The 19265-nt window shown below is 42.6% G+C and overlaps 1 long non-coding RNA gene across 8 annotated transcripts in view; it reads right to left on the minus strand.

Annotated features, from left to right (window-relative positions):
* The window catches only part of LOC120361497 (uncharacterized), a 40526-nt gene that overhangs the window by 19890 nt on the left and 1371 nt on the right, over positions 1-19265 (minus strand). For 5 of the 8 annotated variants that reach the window (XR_012515496.1, XR_012515497.1, XR_012515491.1 and 2 more), the window contains exon 1: positions 10242-19221. The exons of 1 other annotated variant lie outside the window; for it this stretch is intronic. This is a non-coding gene — a long non-coding RNA (uncharacterized LOC120361497). Of the gene's footprint in view, positions 1-10241; positions 19222-19265 lie in introns of those variants that run through there. 2 more of the 8 variants (XR_012515494.1, XR_012515492.1) reach the window with 2 other exon arrangements.

Here is a 19265-nt window from a genome sequence, read left to right on the forward strand (position 1 = left end):
AAACTTACTACGAAGCTATTAAATTTAAGCTATTAATACTGAGATAAATATATGGTGAATGAAAATAGAGAGCACAGGGAAGCAGCCGGCATTAATGTTTTAAGGGATACAAAATTACAACCAGCAACTAGACAGGAGGAAGAAGTTCTAGGGTTGTATGCCAATGGAGCATACTGTAGCTAATAATAAGGTATTACATAGTCTCAAATAGCTAGAAGGAGAATATTGAATGTTCTCAACACAAGGAAATAATCAATGTTTGAGATAATAAATGTGTTAATTACTCTGATTTGATCACTGTACATTATAAATATCAAAACATCACTCTATGCCCCATAAATATGTACAATTATTATGTCAACTAAAAAATAAAATTTGAAGAGAGAGAAGCAAACAAACTCATGCAGATATGAAAACAATATATGGCCAGGAGTGGTGGCTGAAGCCTATAATCCCAGTACTTTTGGAGGCCGAGGCGGGCAGATCACTTGAGATCAGGAGTTCAGGATCAGCCTGGCCAACATGGTGAAACCCCATCTCTACTAAAAATACAAAAATTAGCTGGTCATGATGGCGGGTGCCTGTAATCCCAGCTACTCAGGAGGTTGAGGGAGAAGACCTGCTTGAACCCGGGAGGCGGAGGTTGCGGTGAGCCGAGATCGCGCCATTGCACTCCAGCCTGGGTGACAGAGCAAGACTCACTCTCCAAAAAAGAAAATAAAACACAGTTTATGATAGCTGTTATCACAAAAGGAAAAGGATTTAATAAATGGGGCTTGACACAGTTGGTTTTCTACACGAAAAAAAAAATTGAACTGCTTCCTAATATCATTCACAAAAATAAATCCTAGGTGGATTAAAGACCTAGAAGCAAAAATTGAAATCAAAGGAAACAGAAAGACAAGAATAAGTAGCCAAACTTGAAATAGAAGAAAAGAACAAAAATACAATATTCTTATGCTCTCAAGGGTAAGAAAAGATTCGAACAGGGAAAACACATCAGCCATAGGGAAGAATTAGTAAGTTTGATTATATAAAAAAAATTAAAACTTGGTTACAACCGAAGTCACCACTCCTGGGGAAAAAAATCAGCCTACAGAGCAGGAGACATTCACGATACATATAACTCACTAAGGGTGCATTTCCAAAACGTACAAAGACTGACTGGAAGGAATAAAGACCAGGCATGGCAGCTCATACCTATAATCCTAGCGCTCTGGGAGGCCCAGACTGGAGGACTGCTTATGGCCAGGAATTCAAGACCAACCTGGCCAACACAGTGAGACCTCGTCTCTATTTAAAAAAAACTTTTTAGGCCGGGAGCGGTGGCTCAAGCCTGTAATCCCAGCACTTTGGGAGGCCCAGGTGGGTGGATCACGAGGTCAAGAGATGGAGACCATCCTGGTCAACATGGTGAAACCCCCTCTCTACTAAAAATACAAAAAAAAAAAAAAAAAATTTAGCTGGGCATGGTGGCGCGTGCCTGTAATCCCAGCTACTCAGGAGGCTGAGGCAGGAGAATTGCCTGAACCCAGGAGGCGGAGGTTGCGGTGAGCCGAGATGGCGCCGTTGCACTCCAGCCTGGGTAACAAGAGAAACTCCGTCTCAAAAAAAAAAAAAAAAAAAATTTTTAAAAATTATACATACAGATCACATATATATATATATATATATATATAATAATCCATATATGTATACAATAATATATATCTAAAATATATATTACATAATACACAACTAATATATAATATATAAATATATATGTATATATAGTAAGAAAAAGGCCAAAAACTCCAGTAGAAAAATTGGGGGAAATATAAATGAGCAATTGACAGAAAAGGGAACAAAAGGCCCCAAAAATCAACCTCACTGGTAATCAAGGAAATGCAAATGAGAACGATGAGGTCCCCTTTCACACTCAAGAGAAAGTAAAAACTTAAACTGAACACAATCAAGTTTGCAGGGAGGCTGGGCACAGTGGCTCACACCAGTACTCCCAGCATTTTGGGAGGCCAAGGCTGGTGAATCACTTGATGTCAGGAGTTCAAGACCAGCCTGGACAACATAGTGAAATCCCGTCTCCATTGAAAATACAAAAATAGGCCAGGCGAGGTGGCAGGCACCTGTAATCCCAGCTACTCGGGAGGCTGAGGTGAGACAATTGCTTGAACCCAGCAGGCGGAGATTGCAGTGAACCGAGATTATGCCACTGCACTTTAGCCTGGGTGACAGAGCCAGACTGCATTTCAAAAATAAAATAAAATAAAAGTCTAGGGGGAAATGTGGAGTAACAGACCCTTGCACATACTCTTGACATGGTCATACAAACACTTGGGGAAACCATATGCACAGAGCTGGTAGATGAAGATGCTGGTACCACATAACCCAGCAACTCTACTGCTGGGTATATACCCGAATGCTTCCACAAGGATATGGACAAGAAAGCACCTGCTGCAGCATCACTAGTGATGGCAAAGATTTAAAAATAGATACACTGTGGTGCACTCATTTGATGGACCACAATTAACAGCTGTGGTAAGGAGTGCCTGGCATACCAAGCACGATGTAAGTGTTTGAAGACATCATTACTGTCACTGTCATCATCAGCATAGATAAACCTCAAGAGCTCAAGTTCAGTGTAAAAAAAAAAAAAATCAACAGAAAGTTTCGCAGGGTGTGTTATTACTGGTATAAAGTTTATGTAGTTGTTTTAAACTACATAACTTACAACATTGCCAGTGTTGTAAGTTACGTACTTTAAAATCCCGTTGCCAATGTTGTAAGGCAACTTAAACTACTTATGGATAGATACGTGTATAATAATATAAACTACGAAAACCTGCCTGGGAATAAAAAACAGAAAAACTGTGAAACCCGGGATTACATTCATCTGTGAGGGCAAAGGAGGAAAATGAAGTCAGGGAGTGCAGAAAAGGCTTCATTTGTATTTGCAGTTTTATTTCTGAAGCTGGAGAGAGGGTATATAGACGCTCCTTATTTTACTACCCATATGTCTTTTTCTTTTCTATTCTTTTTTCTTTTCTTTTCCAGACAGGATCCCTCTGTCACCCAGGCTGGAGAGCCGTGGCACAATCTCAGCTCACTGCAGCCTCCACCTCCCCGGGCTCAGGTGATCCTCCCACCCTAGCCTCCCAAGTAGCTGGGACTACAGGCATGCGCCACCACATCCAGCTAATTTTTGTATTTTTTGTAGAGGTCTGTGTTGCCTAAATTGGTCTTGAACCCCAGGGCTCAAAAGATCTGCCTGACTCCACCTCCCAAAATGCTGGGATTACAGGTGTAAGCCACCATACTCAGCCCTCCATATGTCTTTATGTACTGAAGATTTCAAAAGAAGTCCGGTAATGTCATATGCCAGTAAGGATTTTCAGAAAAAGAAACTCATACTGCTGCTGGGAATATAAATTTGAACAGCCATTAAGGGGAGTAATTTGGCAGTACCTTGTGGAGTTTGTCTGTCCTGGGACCCAGCAATCCCACACGGAGAAGCCTATGCTAGAAAACCTCTCCTGTATGTGGGCACAAAGACATGGATAAGGATAGTTCAGGAACCACTGTTTATAAAAACAAACAGAAACAATTGTTTCTAAATGTCCATCAATAACAGCTGACATTTACTAAGTGCTTGCCACACATCAGTGGTGTAGGGGAATGAACACCTAAACAGAAATAAAATGAATAAAGAGAATAGCCTACTACTACTATTAAATTGATAAAGAGGAACTAAATATATCAACTATGATAAACCTCAAAAAATATGTAAAAATGGTGAGTAACAGGTATGCACAGAATAAATTTTAAAATCATAAAATGGTATCAAATAATGCAACTCATAAAAACATAAAGAAGGCCAGGCACAGTAGCTCAGGCCTGTAATCCCAGCACTTTGGGAGGCCCAGGCGGGCAGATCACCTGAGGTCAGGAGTTCAAGACCAGCCTGGCCAACATGACAGAAATCCTTTCTCTACTAAAAATACAAAAATTAGCCGGGTGTGGTGGTGGGCACCTGTAATCCCAGCTACTCGGGAAGCTGAGGCAGGAGAATTGCTTAAAATCAGAAGGTGGAGGTTGCAGTGAGCTGAGATCATGCCACTACACACCAACCTGGGTGACAGAGTGAGAGACTCTGTCTGAAAAAAGAAAAAGAAAAAAATTTTGAAGCAGATATGGTAAAATGTTAACATTCGTTCAATCTGAATGGTGAATATACCCGTGTATTACATTCTTTTATATTTTTCTATATGCCTGAGATATTTTGTGTCTGATGTAAAGAAAAAAGAAACGTCACCTGCTTTGAGAATGTAAAAAGAAAAAAGAAAAAAGAAATGAAAAACTCCCAACTGTAAATGGTTCTTTGATTACAAAGGGAATCAAGGTGTTCATTTCCAGTAATGACAGGCAAGGTAGGACTGACCCAACCACTGAAAACATCTAAAAATCTGGATTAAACAAACAACCCATCAGTATTCTGTGTGTTAAAAGCAAGGGGACAGGGATCAGAGCAGCCATTGTAGCTGGCTGTCCCCACACAACTGCTAAGAACATTGAGACTAGAACCAAGCTGAACCCCGAGAGGTAGAGACTGTATGAGAGCACAAGCCATTTGCGCACTGAGGATGTTTTCTATTACACTGGACCGTGGTCCTGTTCCACGGCCCTCAGGCCGGAGTGACAGAGATCAGAACCCAGGACCCACCTGTCTTGACGGAAGACACTGCCCACATTGGGTCTGGGGCAGCAGGATAAATACAAAAATACAAACCAGATTTTATCACGCACACCACCAACACACACACACACACACACACACACACGGAATGCAGAGGAGGCAGTCTTGAGACTAAGGAATGAAACTGAAGCTCAAAAACGAAATAAGCTGCCTTTGGGAGAATGTGGCCATGGGCCAGCCCTCAGGTGGACTGGCATCCAGGGCACTTATAGCATCATTGGGCCAAGAACTCCTGAAACTCTAACTTGGCTAGAATTATGACCTGGTGGTGCCCCTAAGAGTCTAGCGGAAGAGGAGGAGAGAAGCTCTTTCCCAGGCCTCAGGGAACCCACACAAACAATTCCTCCAGGATAACAGCAAAATGTCAAAGATTATTAGACACGTAAAAGAATATGACAGGTAGAAAAGCCAAGAAAAACCACAAATGAGAAATATAGCTGCACAGGCTTCACAAACTGGAATTATCAAGCCTACTTTTAAAAACAATTATGGACTGCGCATGGTAGCTCATCCCTGTAATCCTGACACTTCGGGAGGCCAAGGCTGGTGGGTTGTTTGAGCTTGGGAGTTTGAGAACAGCCTGAGCAACATGGCAAGACCCTGACTCTACAAAACAAATTCTAAAATTAGCTGTGCGCAGTATAGTCCCAGCAACTTGGGAGGCTAAGGTGGAAAGACAATGAGCCCAGGAGTTTGAGGCTGCAGTGAGCCATGTTCATGCCACCACTCTCCAGCCTGGACAACAGAGCAAGACCCTATCTCAAATAAATAAATAAATAAATAAAGTTATGCTTATCATATTAAATGAAACAAATGACAAAAGTATTTTCAGGGAGCATGAAACTAAAATGTAAAAAAAATAGATTTGAAAAAGAGCCTAACAGGATTCCTAAAAATGAAAACAGGATATGTAATAACCTACCCTGGGCTAGCATCACTGACTCCATCTTGGCTGTAAACTCCAACCTAGCTTCCCCCTCCCTACCACAGCCCCTTTGGGCCACACTGAGGCTGTGCTTATGTCATGCTGACTCTGTGCTTACCCTACCATATAAACAATGTAACTGCAATCTGTTTGGCAGGCACACCTGCTATTGTGTATAACTCTCTTTGAACCCCTGTTGGTCATTGTTTGGAAATACCCTTAGTAACCAACAATCCTGGGAACCTCCTCCCCGCTGGCTACCTAAATTCTTGGTAGAAATGGTCCCTGACTTACAATGAATTGACTTAAGATTTTTCAGCTTCGGCAGGGCGCAGTGGCTCAAGCCTGTAATCCCAGCACTTTGGGAGGCCAAGGCGGGTGGATCACGAGGTCAAGAGATCGAGACCATCCTGGTCAACATGGTGAAACCCCGTCTCTACTAAAAATAGAAAATATTAGCTGGGCATGGTGGCGCGTGCCTGTAATCCCAGCTACTCAGGAGGCTGAGGAAGGAGAATTGCCTGAACCCAGGAGGCAGAGGTTGCGGTGAGCCGAGATCGCGCCATTGCACTCCAGCCTGGGTAACGAGCGAAATTCCATCTCAAAAAAAAAAAAAAAAAGATTTTTCAGCTTCACAATGACACAAAAGCGGTACCAATTCAGTGGAAACCGTACTTTGGGTAATTATACAGCAATTCTGTGTTTCCTTTCAGTATTCAATAAATTGCACGAGATACTCAACATTTTAAATAAGCAGTCGGTTAGATGATTTTGCCCAACTGTATGCTAATGTAAATGTTCTGAGCAAGTTTTTGAGCGTCTCACTCTGTTGCCCAGACTGGAGTGCAATGGTGTGATCACAGCTCACTGCAGCTTCCAACTCCTGGGGTCAAGTGATCCTCCTGCCTCAGCCTTGCAAGTCCCTGGGATTACAGGCATGAGCCACTATGACTGAGATATCTTATTAATATAAATTTCCTTCTAAGTACTGCATTTATTGATTCCCACAAGTTCTGGTGTTATGTCTTCATTTTAATTCATTCCAAATTATTTTCTAATTTCCCTTGTGATTTTCTTTAACCATTCATTATTCATGAGTATGTTGTTTAACTTCCATATCTGTGGATTTCCCAATTTTCCTTCTGTTACTAATTTCTCATTTCATTCTCTCGTGAGTGGAGAGCATACTTTGTATGATTTCAATCCTTTTAACGTTATAAGGTTTGTTTTATGGCCCGATACATGGCCTATCCTTCAGAATGCTTTGTGTACACTTGTGAAGAATATGTATTCTGATGTTCTTGAGCAGAATGCTCTCTAGGTATCTATTAGGCCTAGTTGCTTTATAGCATTAAGTCTTCTATTTCCTTGTTGATCGTATGCCTGGTAGTTTTATCCGTTAGTGAAAAGAGGGATATTGCATTTCTCCTTTTAATTGTCGCTTTCTATTTCATGTATCTGGGTCTTGTTGCTTTTATGGAAGAGCTGATTTTCTAGGGTCTTTATTCCACCATTCCAGAAGTGCTTCCAGCCTTGGTATCTTATTTCGAGCTTAGAGAATGTATAAGCTTTTCAGTTAGAATCAACCTTGTTTTATAATATCTTTTAGGCCACAATGTCAAGGTTCATACACTGTACAATGATCATATTCATTTTCTACAGAATTAACAGTTAAAAGATCTTACCATCAGTGACATATATGAAGATTAAGGTAAAGTTGAAGATAAAAACTAATATACCAATCCTAATGCCCTCTTCAGTTTTTCTGTGTAGTAATTATAGGCACCATATCTCTGATATCCTCAAACATTACATTTCTCTTAGGCTGCGTATTTCACCTGAAAATCATAATCATGAAACTATACAGCCATCAGGATTTCATCTCCATCTAGAATCTATATAGACTCCAACCTAGTTTACCTTAATATACTCAAGGTCTCTAAATTCTTGGTAGAAATGGTCCCTGACTTACAATGAATTGACTTAAGATTTTTGAGCTTTACAATGAAAAGTTTTAGGTAGGCTAAACTAAGCTACGACGTTCAGTAGGTTAGGTGTGGTGAATGCATTTTGGGCTTATAATATTTTCAACTTATGATGAAGGATATAACCTCATTGTAAGCTGAGGAGCATCTGTGTATCTGAGGAGCCTTATATAATAAATATTGTACTTAGATTATTTTGGTTTCTTAACTGCACACCTGAACATTACTCCTTTCTTACAAGCTTTGTTTTGTTGTTGTTTTTGTTTTTTATTTTTTTTTTGGTTTTTTTGAGAGGGAGTTTCCCTCTTGTTGCCCAGGCTGGAGTCCAATGGTGTGATACTGGCTTACCGCAACCTCCACCTCCTGGGTTTAAGCAAGTCTCCTGCCTCGGCATCCTGAATAGCTGGGATTACAGGTGTGTGCCACCACACTCGGCTTATTTTGTACTTTTAATAGAGACGGGGTTTCTCCACGTTGGTCAGGCTGGTCTTAAACTCCTGACCTCAGGTGATCTGCCCGCCTCGGCCTCCCAAAGTGCTCGGATTACAGGTGTGACTCACTGTACCCGGCCCAAGGTTGGTTTTTTACTACAAAACAAACGTAAAATAAAATACTAAATTGAAACTTCATTAGTCTCTATAATATAGAACTTTACCCGGTAGATTATCCTCTAGTTGATATTCATAAAAAGCTCTAAGTTGCTCTTTCCGTATCAAGTTCATCCAATTGCAAATATTAAAAACTTATTTTGTATCCAGCAGTCTATTCAAAAACGTATTTTGTATTCAGTTTTGCTGGCAAAAAATTGTGAGCCTAAAGCTGAGTCAGAGACTGAGTGGCTTATTGCTATTATAGACATCTGCAATGTAACATGTTCTTCTGGAAGATTCCAATGGGAGTGATTATAGTATCTTTGCCTAATACAGCTTGGTGCAAGTATTCTGCATATATAATTGTGTAGATATCGAGTCCTAGATTATCTTATTCCACTTGTGTTCATGGTTGTCAGTATTTGATTCTACTATTTATTCAAAATATTCTTTATATTCAGATAGAATTATTTGCCAATTGCTCATATCAAGATAGAGACTGGTGTTGACTAACAACTGAGACTTAATTTTTTCCGAATCAGCTTAAATCCTGAGTGCCCATGTGTTATGGGCTGAACACTGTCCCCCCCAAAATTCATATATTGAAGCCCTAATCCCCAGTGTGACTTTATTTGGAGATAAGACCAATAAGGAAGTAATTAAGATTAAATTAGGTCATAAGGGTAGGGCCTTGACCACATGCAGGATTACTGTCCTTATGAGAAGAGGCACCAGAGAGCCCTCTCCCTCCCCCCAAACGTCTGCCTTCATATGTGCATTGAGAAAACATCATGGGAGAATGTAGCTAGAAGACAGCTCTCTACAAGCCAGGCACAGAGTCCTCACTAGAAACCAACCCTGCTGGGCTTTAACCTGGAAATTCCAGCATCCGGAACTGTAAGAAAATAAATGTTTGTGGTTTAAACAACTCATCCTGTGATATTGTGTTAATGGCAGTCTGAGCAAACTAATATACTATGTTTGGCTCTAGAGGTACAAAAATGAATCAGGCCTAAGTACTATACTTTAATAGTACACTGTCTAATGGAGAGAGACTTTCATGAAAACACAACAACATAAAAACTTCTAACTCAGCCTGGGAACCCTAAAGGCTCCACAGAGCACACATCTGAGTAAGGTTTTCAAAGTCCAACTAGAAGAAACACCAATCCAGGTACAAGGAATCCCCAGGAAGGACTGAGAGGCATTCAAAGGCAGGATGTATTTGGTGAACACTGAGAGACCAGAGGGCATAGAGGACATGAAGGAGTGCCAGGAGAGGAAACTGAGTAAACAGACCAGGGCAAGATGTCTATGAAAGGCTCTGAGTGCCAACACATAAGAAAACGTTTATTAAACAATGTGTTTACTAGGGCTGTCACAGCAAACTACCATTGGCTGAGTGGCTAAATAACAGAAACTTATTTTCTCACAGTTCTGGTGGCCAGAAGTCCAAGATCAAAGTGTCAGCAGGGTGGTTCCTTCCAAGGCCTCTCTCCTTGGCTGGCAGATGCCTCTTCACTTGGTCTTCTGTCTGTTCCTCGACTTCCAAATTTGCTTTTTTTTTTTTTTTTTTTTTTTTTGAGATAAAGTTTCGCTCTTATTGCCCAGGCTAGAGCACAATGGTGTGATCTCGGTTCACTGCAATCTCTGCCTCCTGGGTTCAAGTGATTCTCCTGCCTCAGCCGCCTCAGTACCTGAGATTATAGGCACCTGCCACCATGCCCAGCTAATTTTTGTATATTTAGTAGAGATGGGGTTTCACCATGTTGACCAGGCTGGTCTGAACTCCTAACCTCAGGTGACCCACCCACCTCGGCCTCCCAAGTGCAGGCATGAGCCACCATGCCCAGCCCCCCAAATTTGCTCTTCTTAAGAAGACAGCATTCACATCCAGGCTGGCACGGCCCAGGAAAAGGCCCATTGTAGTAGGTTAAATAACGACCACCCAAAGATATCAAGTCCTAATCCCAGGAATTTGGAAATGTTACCTTATTTGAAAAAGTCTTCACAAATGTGACTTAAGGATCCGGAGATGAGGGGAACACACTGAATTATCTGGGTGGGTCCTAAATGCCATCACAGTGTCTTTTCAGGACAGCGGCAAAGGATGGTAAGGAGACACAGAGAAGGTGATGTCAAGGTGGGGGCAGAGATTGGAGTTTCATATCCACACATTCAGGAATGCTGGGGTAGCCACCAGACGCTGGAAGAGGCAAGGAATCTTTTATAGGGCAAAGTATAAAAAGAATGCCAATTTGTTATTTCATCGTTTTGATTCTTATTAATTTGGCTTGGTTTTTATTTTGAGATGAAGTATCACTCTGTTGCCCAGGCTGGAGTGCACTGGTGCAATCTCACCTCACTGCAGCCTCTGCCTCCTGGGTTCAAGTGATTCTCCTGCTTCAGCCTCCAGAGTAGCTGGGATTACAGGCACCCGCCAACATGTCCAGCTAATTTTGTATTTTTAGTAGAGACAGGTTTTTGCCATGTTGGCCGGGCTGGTCACAAACTCCTGACCCCAGGTGATCCCCCCACCTCGGCCTCCCAAACTGCTGGGATTACAGGTGTGATCCACCACACCTGGCCTTTATTGTCTTGAACTTCCTAACCAGAGCATTCTCTTTCCCTGTTATCAGTATACTTGAGAAATGCAATTATTGTTTCTAATGTGGCATTATTTTGTCATATAAAGGTAATGGGTTCAAATAAATTTGTGAAAATCTTAAAATAGTTTAAAGAGCTTTATGTCATAACTTCTTGGTTCCTATGATAACGTGCTTGTGAGGCTCCCAGACTGGGGAGATACGACATACTAACCTATTTAACCACGGAATACTTTGACTTCAGAGCATTTCTCGGCACTGGCATTCCAACGGCTTTTTGATAAATGTTCAACTGCAGCAAAGAAAGGAATAGTCTTGGAGATTTTACTCAGACCAGGAAGCAGCTTAGTGATGAAACGTCCCTGACCCACTGAACAGAACACTTCAGTAGTAACCAAAACATTTTGTCTCTAGGTTCCTCATCTCTTTCACCTGGACAGGTATGGATTCACATGGCAAAATAACCTTCTCCAAGCCCAGCTTACCCGGTTTTTATTAACAACACCTTCTTCTGAAGACTTGCTATTTTTTTTTTGAGAGAGAGACAATCTTGCTCTATTGCCCAAGCTGGAGTCAATAGTGTAATCATAGCAGCCTCCAACTCCTGGGCTCAAGCAATCTTCCCACCTTAGCCTCCCTAGTAGCTAGGACTACAGGCTTATGCTAATTTTTTAAGATTTTTGTAGCGATGGGGTTTTGTTTAGTTGCCTAAGCTGGTCTCAAACTCCTGGCCTCAAGCAATCCTCCTGTCCTGGCCTCTCAAAGGAATTATTTTCTTAAATTTGTTTTGATCATTAATTAAGCCAGATAGATTTTCCCTAATCAACTAGAATTTATCTATTGGCTACTGAGGCGGCTCTAACAAATTACCACAAACTTGGTAGCTTAAAACAAGAGAAATGTATTCTCTCCCAGCTCTGAAGGCTAAAAGTTGAAAATCCAGCAGGGCCACACTCTCTCCAAAGGCTCTAGGGGAGAATCCTTCCTTGCTTCTTCCAGTGTCTGCTGGCTCCATGTGTTCCGTGGCTTCTGGCTGCATCTCTTCATTCTCTTGCTGTCTTCACATGAATGCCGGCTCCTCCTCCCTTAAGAACACCTGCCACAGCAATTAGTGTCCACCTGGAAAATCCAGGGTCATCTCATCTCAAGGTCCTTAATCACATCTATAAAGACCCTTTTTCCAAATAAGGTCACATTTACCAGTGTAGTGGATTAGGATGCTGACATGTCTTTTGGGGGCCACTAACTATTCAACCCACTACAACCCTCAAAGAAGTATTAGTACTGGCCTGCCACCAACCTCATCTCTGGGTAATTACAAAAGTTGAGACCTGCAAAGGTGAGGGCCGGATCGCGGACAGTAAACTCATCTGGTAGTACCTTTCCGCTTCACCATGTACCATCCCCATCACCTCCTTCAACCAAACAGCAGTAGAAGTCATGATTTCCATTTTACAGACGGACAAATCAACTGAGGTTCCATGAATGTGAGTAAAACCTCCAAGGGCACAGAACTAGTCAGTGACACAACTGGAATTCAGACCTGGGGCTTTATGACCATGAAACCACACTCTCAGCTCCATCTCACTGTCTTCTGCAGTCCTTCTAAGACGATTAGTCTTATCCACTTCTGAGCCATACGAAACACATATAACAGACAACAAACAACATGAGACTTTTCCAGATGTGTGGAGTGTTTTGTACCCTGTTTTCCCATTTCTGGTCTTAACATCCCTGGCTCCTTCAGCCTTCACTTAGATGACATGGCTTGTCCCCTTCCCTTTACAGTCACATTCTCCAAATCTGTGGGACTGGAGCCTATAGGCTTCTTTAAAGAATGTTTCCCAGAGCACACTAATTATAAACACTAATTTTTATTTAGTACTTATGTGCCAGGTTCTGTTTAAAGCGCTTGAATTGTATTACTTAAATCTTCGGTCATCCTGTTAGATAGGTCACTATTTTTCTCCATTTTGGAGGTGAGGAGACACAGTAGTATCCTGCTCTAAGTCACAACGCTAGGAAGTGAAAGCCAGTATTCAAATGCAAGCAGCCAATCTCCGGGGCCCTGCGTGGTTAGCCTCTACCCTCTATGCTGCCTCTTGTTGTGCCTACAAGTTTGGTCTCAATTGCTGAGAGTAGGAAGAGACTCTTTCCCTCCTTCTAAATATTAATGCCACCTAAGATCATATAACGGTCATATCACCTATGGGCATTTGGACGTTGCTAAATGTGCGCTCAGCACTGATTCCTTTCCTCGTCTCAAAAGGATCCCAGTTGTCTTCATGTACCGATCCTTGCTCCTCCTGAATTAGGGGATGGCAAATGAGTGGTTCCCTCCCCAGTGTCAGGGGTACAGATTGACTGGCCTGAGACCAAAGACACCCATTTGACAACTATTCTTATTCCAGGGATGAACTCGTGCTGAAGTTGACCCAAAGAGAACCGAAGGAACACTGACAATTCTCAGAGGGACTCATACCCGTGTATTAGTCAGCTTGGACTGCTTTAACAAAATACCACAGACCGACGGCTTAAGCGACAGTTTATTTTGTCACAGTCCTGGAGGCTGGCAAGTCAGTTCCTGGTGCTTTGCAGATGGCCACATTCTGGCTGTGTTTTCACAGGCCGAATGACATCATTTAGCCTTAATTACTTTCTTATTCCAAATGCAATCACATTAGGAATTAGGGTTTCAACATACGAATTCATGGGGGACACCAATCAGTCCATAGCACCCTGTAATGTTCCATGAGGTAAGCAGGGGGTCAAATGTGTGTGCCTTCTACTCCTGCATTCTCTGAGAAGGAATCTCAGCCCCAGACTCTTGCTCTCTAATTTCACTGAATAGAAGCAATTAACTAGGCTCCGCGACAGAGGAAGAAAGAGGAGCTGGTATGAAGACTGAAAAGTCACTGCCAGGTGGGGAGAGGTAAGGAAGTCTGAAAGCAGCACCCCATGCAAGGCAGATTCAATTCAGACAGGCAGCTTAAGAGAAAAACCTCGCCCCTGCCCCAAGAAGCCAATGCATCCAGCACTAAGACCTCCTTCCCAGTAAGTCTGTACTGGCCATCCATTAATGGTAAAACCAGGGTAGTATGCCTTTTTTAAACTGCACCCTGAATGTCAGAAATATACTGATTTCAGACATGACAAAAGGTACATTTTTTAACCACAGAAATGGGGTATTTCCAATCCCAGCTCTCATTCAGTAAAGCCTTTCATATTACCTTCCATGGGCTATTTGTTTGCCTCAGATTCTTATATTGAAGCGTATCCTCCAGTACCTCAAAATGTGACTACATATGAAGAAAGGGCCGCAGAAGTAATTAATTAAAATGAGGCAGTTAGGAATCAGATGACAGGCGTTTTTTGTTTTTGAAATGGAGTTTTGCTCTTGTCGCCCAGGCTGGAATGCGATGGCACACTCTCAGCTCACTGCAACCTCTGCCTCCCGGCTTCGAGCGGTTCTCCTGTCTCAGCCTTCCAAGTGGTGGGACTACAGACGTGCGCCACCACACCCAGCAAATTTCTGTATTTTTTAGTAGAGATGAGGTTTCACTATGTTGGCCAGCCTGGTCTCAAATTCAACCTCAAGTGATCTGCCCTCCTCAGCCTCCCAAAATGCTAGGATTACGGGCGTGAGCCACTGCACCTGGTCTTGTTCGTTTCTGAGATGGAATCTTGCTTTATTGCCCAGGCTGGAAGCAGTGGTGTGATCTCGACTCACTGCAACCTCACGCTCCCCGGGTTCAAGCAATTCTCCTGCCTTAGCCTCCCAAGTAGCTGGGACCACAGGCACAAGCTACCACTCCTGACTACTTTTTGTAATTTTAGTAGAGATGGAGTTTCACCATGTTGGTCTGGCTGGTCTCAAACTCCTGACCTCAAGTGATCCTCCTGTCTCAGCCTCCCAAAGTGCTGGGATTACAGGTGTGAGCCACTGTGCCAAGCCTGACTGGTGTTCATAGAAGAGATTAGACACACAGACAAAATGGAGAGGGAAGACCCTGAAGACACAGGGAGAAAGTGACCATCTATAAGCCAAGGAAAGTCTTCAGAAGAAACCAACCCTGCTGACACCTTGATCTTGAATATCCAGACTGCAGAACTGTGAGGAAAAGGACTCTTTTGTTTAAACCACTGCACCTGTGCTACAACGCTCTCAAGCGCAGACTAACACAGGCTCCAGCCTGCAATGCTCTCTCCCCTCCCTTCTCTCAGCCACCAATGGAACTTCATTTGGAATTTAATCAAGCATCGCTTCGTGTTACCTCGCCCACTACTCTCTCACACAGTAAAATTGCTTACTACTTTTTTCCATCTTTTTCTTCTGTTTCCCCAACCAGGTCCTTCACAAAGTCTATGAGTACAGGCTTTGTCTTACAAAATATACACCTTGGAATCTTTTGATGGCTCAGCCCTTCAGACAGAAACCACCATGGGATGTGCTGGGAGCCAGCCAAAAAGGTCTGCTAAAGTCAGAAAACTGGAGAAAAATATGTGAAAGAGGGTGGGAATGGACAAGAGGAAAGAAGGCTAAGTACAAGAGAGGGCCAGACACAAAGGGTAAGGCAGCGAGCAAGTCAGCTTAGTGAAAGCAAGGACAGAGCAGGTGCAGGCAGTCTCGGGCCTCAAAGACAGGGGCTTCCAGTCGTCACTGGTAAACTCAGCTCTTTCCCCACTTTGTATCAATTTACACAGAGACCATCCAATTGTAAACGGTGACCGGGTTTTGGTCACTGGCCAGGGAATGAGCTCTCACACTAAATGCCTCTTTCTCCCCAAACACTAGAAGACATGGGGTTTTTATGACAAGGTGTGGGACAGGACAGGAATGTTAGCATGTGCAAAGTGAGACTCTAAATGTGCACGCACAATTCCTAAATGTACGTCTTCATACATGACATGTACACAAAATGGTGGAGATTTTCTTTCAGGGAGGGAATTTTAGCATTGCAAGGACATGATAATGATCTGAAGGCAACTAGGGCTTGCCTATCCTGTTCCACTCTGCAGTCTTATCTAACTCTGGTATCTGATCAGGGGTCAAGAAGCTCTGGCACCATCCTGGGGCAATCTGGTTTCTTTAAGCAGCTGTGCCTATGAAGGGACCCAAGAAAAATGGTAAGAAAAAGCTTTTCCAGGTATTTCATCAGTACCCTTCCCCACCTCTCCACTTTCATCCTAGGAGGTCAGTTAGCTCCAAGATGTCAATGTTTAATCACTTCTGCCTGCACTGATTTCTCCCTCCTCGGAATGCAGAACAATTTTGGCCTCTGTCATCATTGGCAGGTAATGTCTCTTGATGGTTTTATTATTTAATCAGCTGATTTTGTCCTCAGAAAAAAGATCTGCTCTTTCAGGGTATCTTTAAGGTTTTTTGTTTTTTTTCTTCCCATACTATATATTTTTTTTAGTGACTAAAACTTCAAGAAAAAATAACAGCCCTAGAAAATCTAGCCATTAGTTTTAATCCTTCTGCACAGAAGCCTAAAATATGAAAAATACAAGTTGTGAAAGTTTGAGTGTCCAGTGGATTGGAATGTCTAAGAAAAAATAACTCACGTGCTCTGCCCAAAGTCTCAAGGTAATCCAGCTGAATCCCAGTTTAAGAAGTCTTTGTTATGGAGCCAAATGTGTTCATATTGAAAAAGATTCAGTCTAGAATCTATGAATGGGGACAGAGTCCCTGACCTCTGGGCAACATTTCAAAAAGCCTACTGGAAATCATAAATCGAACTCATAATAAAACTGCTCTGGGCTGGGCGCGGTGGCTCAAGCCTGTAATCCCAGCACTTTGGGAGGCCGAGGTGGGTGGATCACAAGGTCAAGAGATCGAGACCATCCTGGTCAACATGGTGAAACCCTGTCTCTACTAAAAATACAAAAAATTAGCTGGGCATGGTGGTGCGTGCCTGTAATCCCAGCTACTCAGGAGGCTGAGGCAGGAGAATTGCCTGAACCCAGGAGGCGGAGGTTGCGGTGAGCCGAGATCGCGCCATTGCACTCCAGCCTGGGAAACAAGAACGAAACTCTGTCTCACAAAAAAAAAAAACTGCTCTGGCTAAAACATCACAGCTCTTTGCTTTTAGTGAGAATTACAGGAACTCAGTTCAATATTAACAACGGTTTGAAGCCAAAACCTCTTAATGTCAGTTACACTTCTTGTTCTTTTAAGCCTCAGTGGAGGTGAAAGAAAATTTTATTTTTTATCAGTTAAAAAAAAGAAACCAAATTACCATTTCACAAATAAAATATTTTATTTATTTATATTGAGACAAGTCTCACTCTGTTGCCCAGGTTGGGGTGCAGTGGTACAATCATGGCTCACTGTAGACTCAACCTCTCGGGGTTAAGCAATTCTCCCACCACAGCCCTCCCAAGCAGCTGGAACTACCACAGGCCACCATGCCCACCTAATTTTTATAGTTGTTGTAAAGATGGGGTTTCAGCATGTTGCCTAGGCTGGTCTCAAACTCCTGGGCTCAAGTGATCTGCCCATGTTGGCCTCCCAAAGTGCTGGGATTACAGGCGTGAGCCGCTATGCCAGGCCGAAATATTTTACAGTAAAATATTTTAAAGCAAGAATTAGAAAAATATTAGCATTAGAAAAAATAATGAAAATCTTTTGAGGTGTTAAGGGGGAGGAAGCTCCAAGAACTTAAAAACAAGTGATAGCATCTCAGTAACAGTCCATTTACTCAGCCCACACTGTGTGGTTTACCTAAGTGTTCACATTGAATCTCTACCACCAAATAAGGGTACATAATATACCCTGGCTTTACAGATGAGGAAACTGAGCTCCAAGAGTTCAGTCTGTCCAAGGCTGCCAAGCTGGTAAGTGATATGGCCAGGAGATTAACTTCAAAGCTCCACTGCCAGGGAGATAACACAACATTTCCTGTTTTCATTCCTTAACATTGGGAGCAAAGTGTAGTCCTGCAGGCTTCCTGTTGTTGGGCGTTTTCTGGTAAATCTTAAGGGGAATGACTCCAGGTGAAGGTTCAAGCCTACCAAAAAAATGAAGGTTAAAACACAGCTGGAATACATCTTGCAATTTTCTTTACTAGGTTAAACTGGGCTTGAATGATCTGACACATTTATGACTTGATCACCATGGCAAAACTAACAGAAAGTTGGCTCCTGGCATGGACCTCTAACAACAGAAAGAAAGGCAGGATCACATCACCATGAACTCGTTTGGAATTAGGTAAAGCAGATAGGCCAACGTCTGGATATCTATTTACTGAACATGATGACAATGACCCAGCCTAGCAACCATCAAAGCCCTTTGGCTCTCAGGGGTTGAGCAAACTGAAAGGGATTTTTTCAAAGGCAGATTACAGGGAAAAAGTGGCTAACACCTTTGGTGGACTATTTCATAACATGAGACTTGAGCTTCATTAAAAGGAAGTAACCAGATTGAAAGCAGGTAGATGTCTGCATGCAAAGTGCCTCGGTTCTCCGGAGTTAAAGCAGTTTAAAGTTGTCATTTTAGTTAATACTGAAATCCATCCGGTAACGAGCAAGTCAGCTACAGTGCTATTATAAGCACAAATCTTTTTTATTTGCAGAAAGGCATCAGTTATTTCAATGCTACAACGTGTAATTAAGAAGTGAATGTGTTATTTTGCTTACCCTTACATTATTGCATTACTGCAAGAATAAAAGTTCTGATTTTACCTAAGCTACAATTCAATGTTGAATACAACGAAGTCTACCTTGACCTAAGCTGCCTCTATTTCTGACATGGTCACAGCCTAGGGACCAAGCAGCAGGTCTGTCAAAGGCCTTGGAACCAGAGCAATTCCACCTTGTACAGATGCTGAGTAAAATGAGGCAGAGACCTGCCGGCTGCGTTCTAATTAGTCACAAGATGTTTAAAATTAAGGGAACAGATTAATCATGTGTACTAAAGAAACCCAGGACTTAACAGACCCAGGAAACGTTTTGATGTCCCACTATCTGTTAGTCCAAACTGCACTATTTCCTAAGCCCCCTGGGCCAATTTGCAGACCCAGGTCAAAGTGAAACATTCCAGGGAGGTTTGGGTCAGGAGAAACAGCCTGCCCAACTGCCTTTCTTACCATACACAGCTGGGCCAAGGCCCAGTGGAAAGAACGTCCCTATCAAACCCTGCTGGACAAAGGTCCAAGGAACATAACTATCACGTTCTGTGGGAACAAGGGCAAAACTGCCTGATCATAGTAAATTTTATCAACATACTGCAGGCAGCAAGCCATCCTGTCCATTCCTCTCCCGCCATACATACCCCAACGGGTAAGCAGCGGTGGGCTCTGCCGTTAAGCCGATCCCCCATCTCCACAGGTTTTTGCAACATATCTGTGTTGCTGTTGAGCTACCCTGCAACCCCAGCCTCGCAGATTCAAGTGACTCTCCTGCCTC

This window comes from Saimiri boliviensis, chromosome 21, assembly GCF_048565385.1.
Source record: "Saimiri boliviensis isolate mSaiBol1 chromosome 21, mSaiBol1.pri, whole genome shotgun sequence".
Classification (NCBI taxonomy): Eukaryota; Metazoa; Chordata; class Mammalia; order Primates; family Cebidae; genus Saimiri; species Saimiri boliviensis.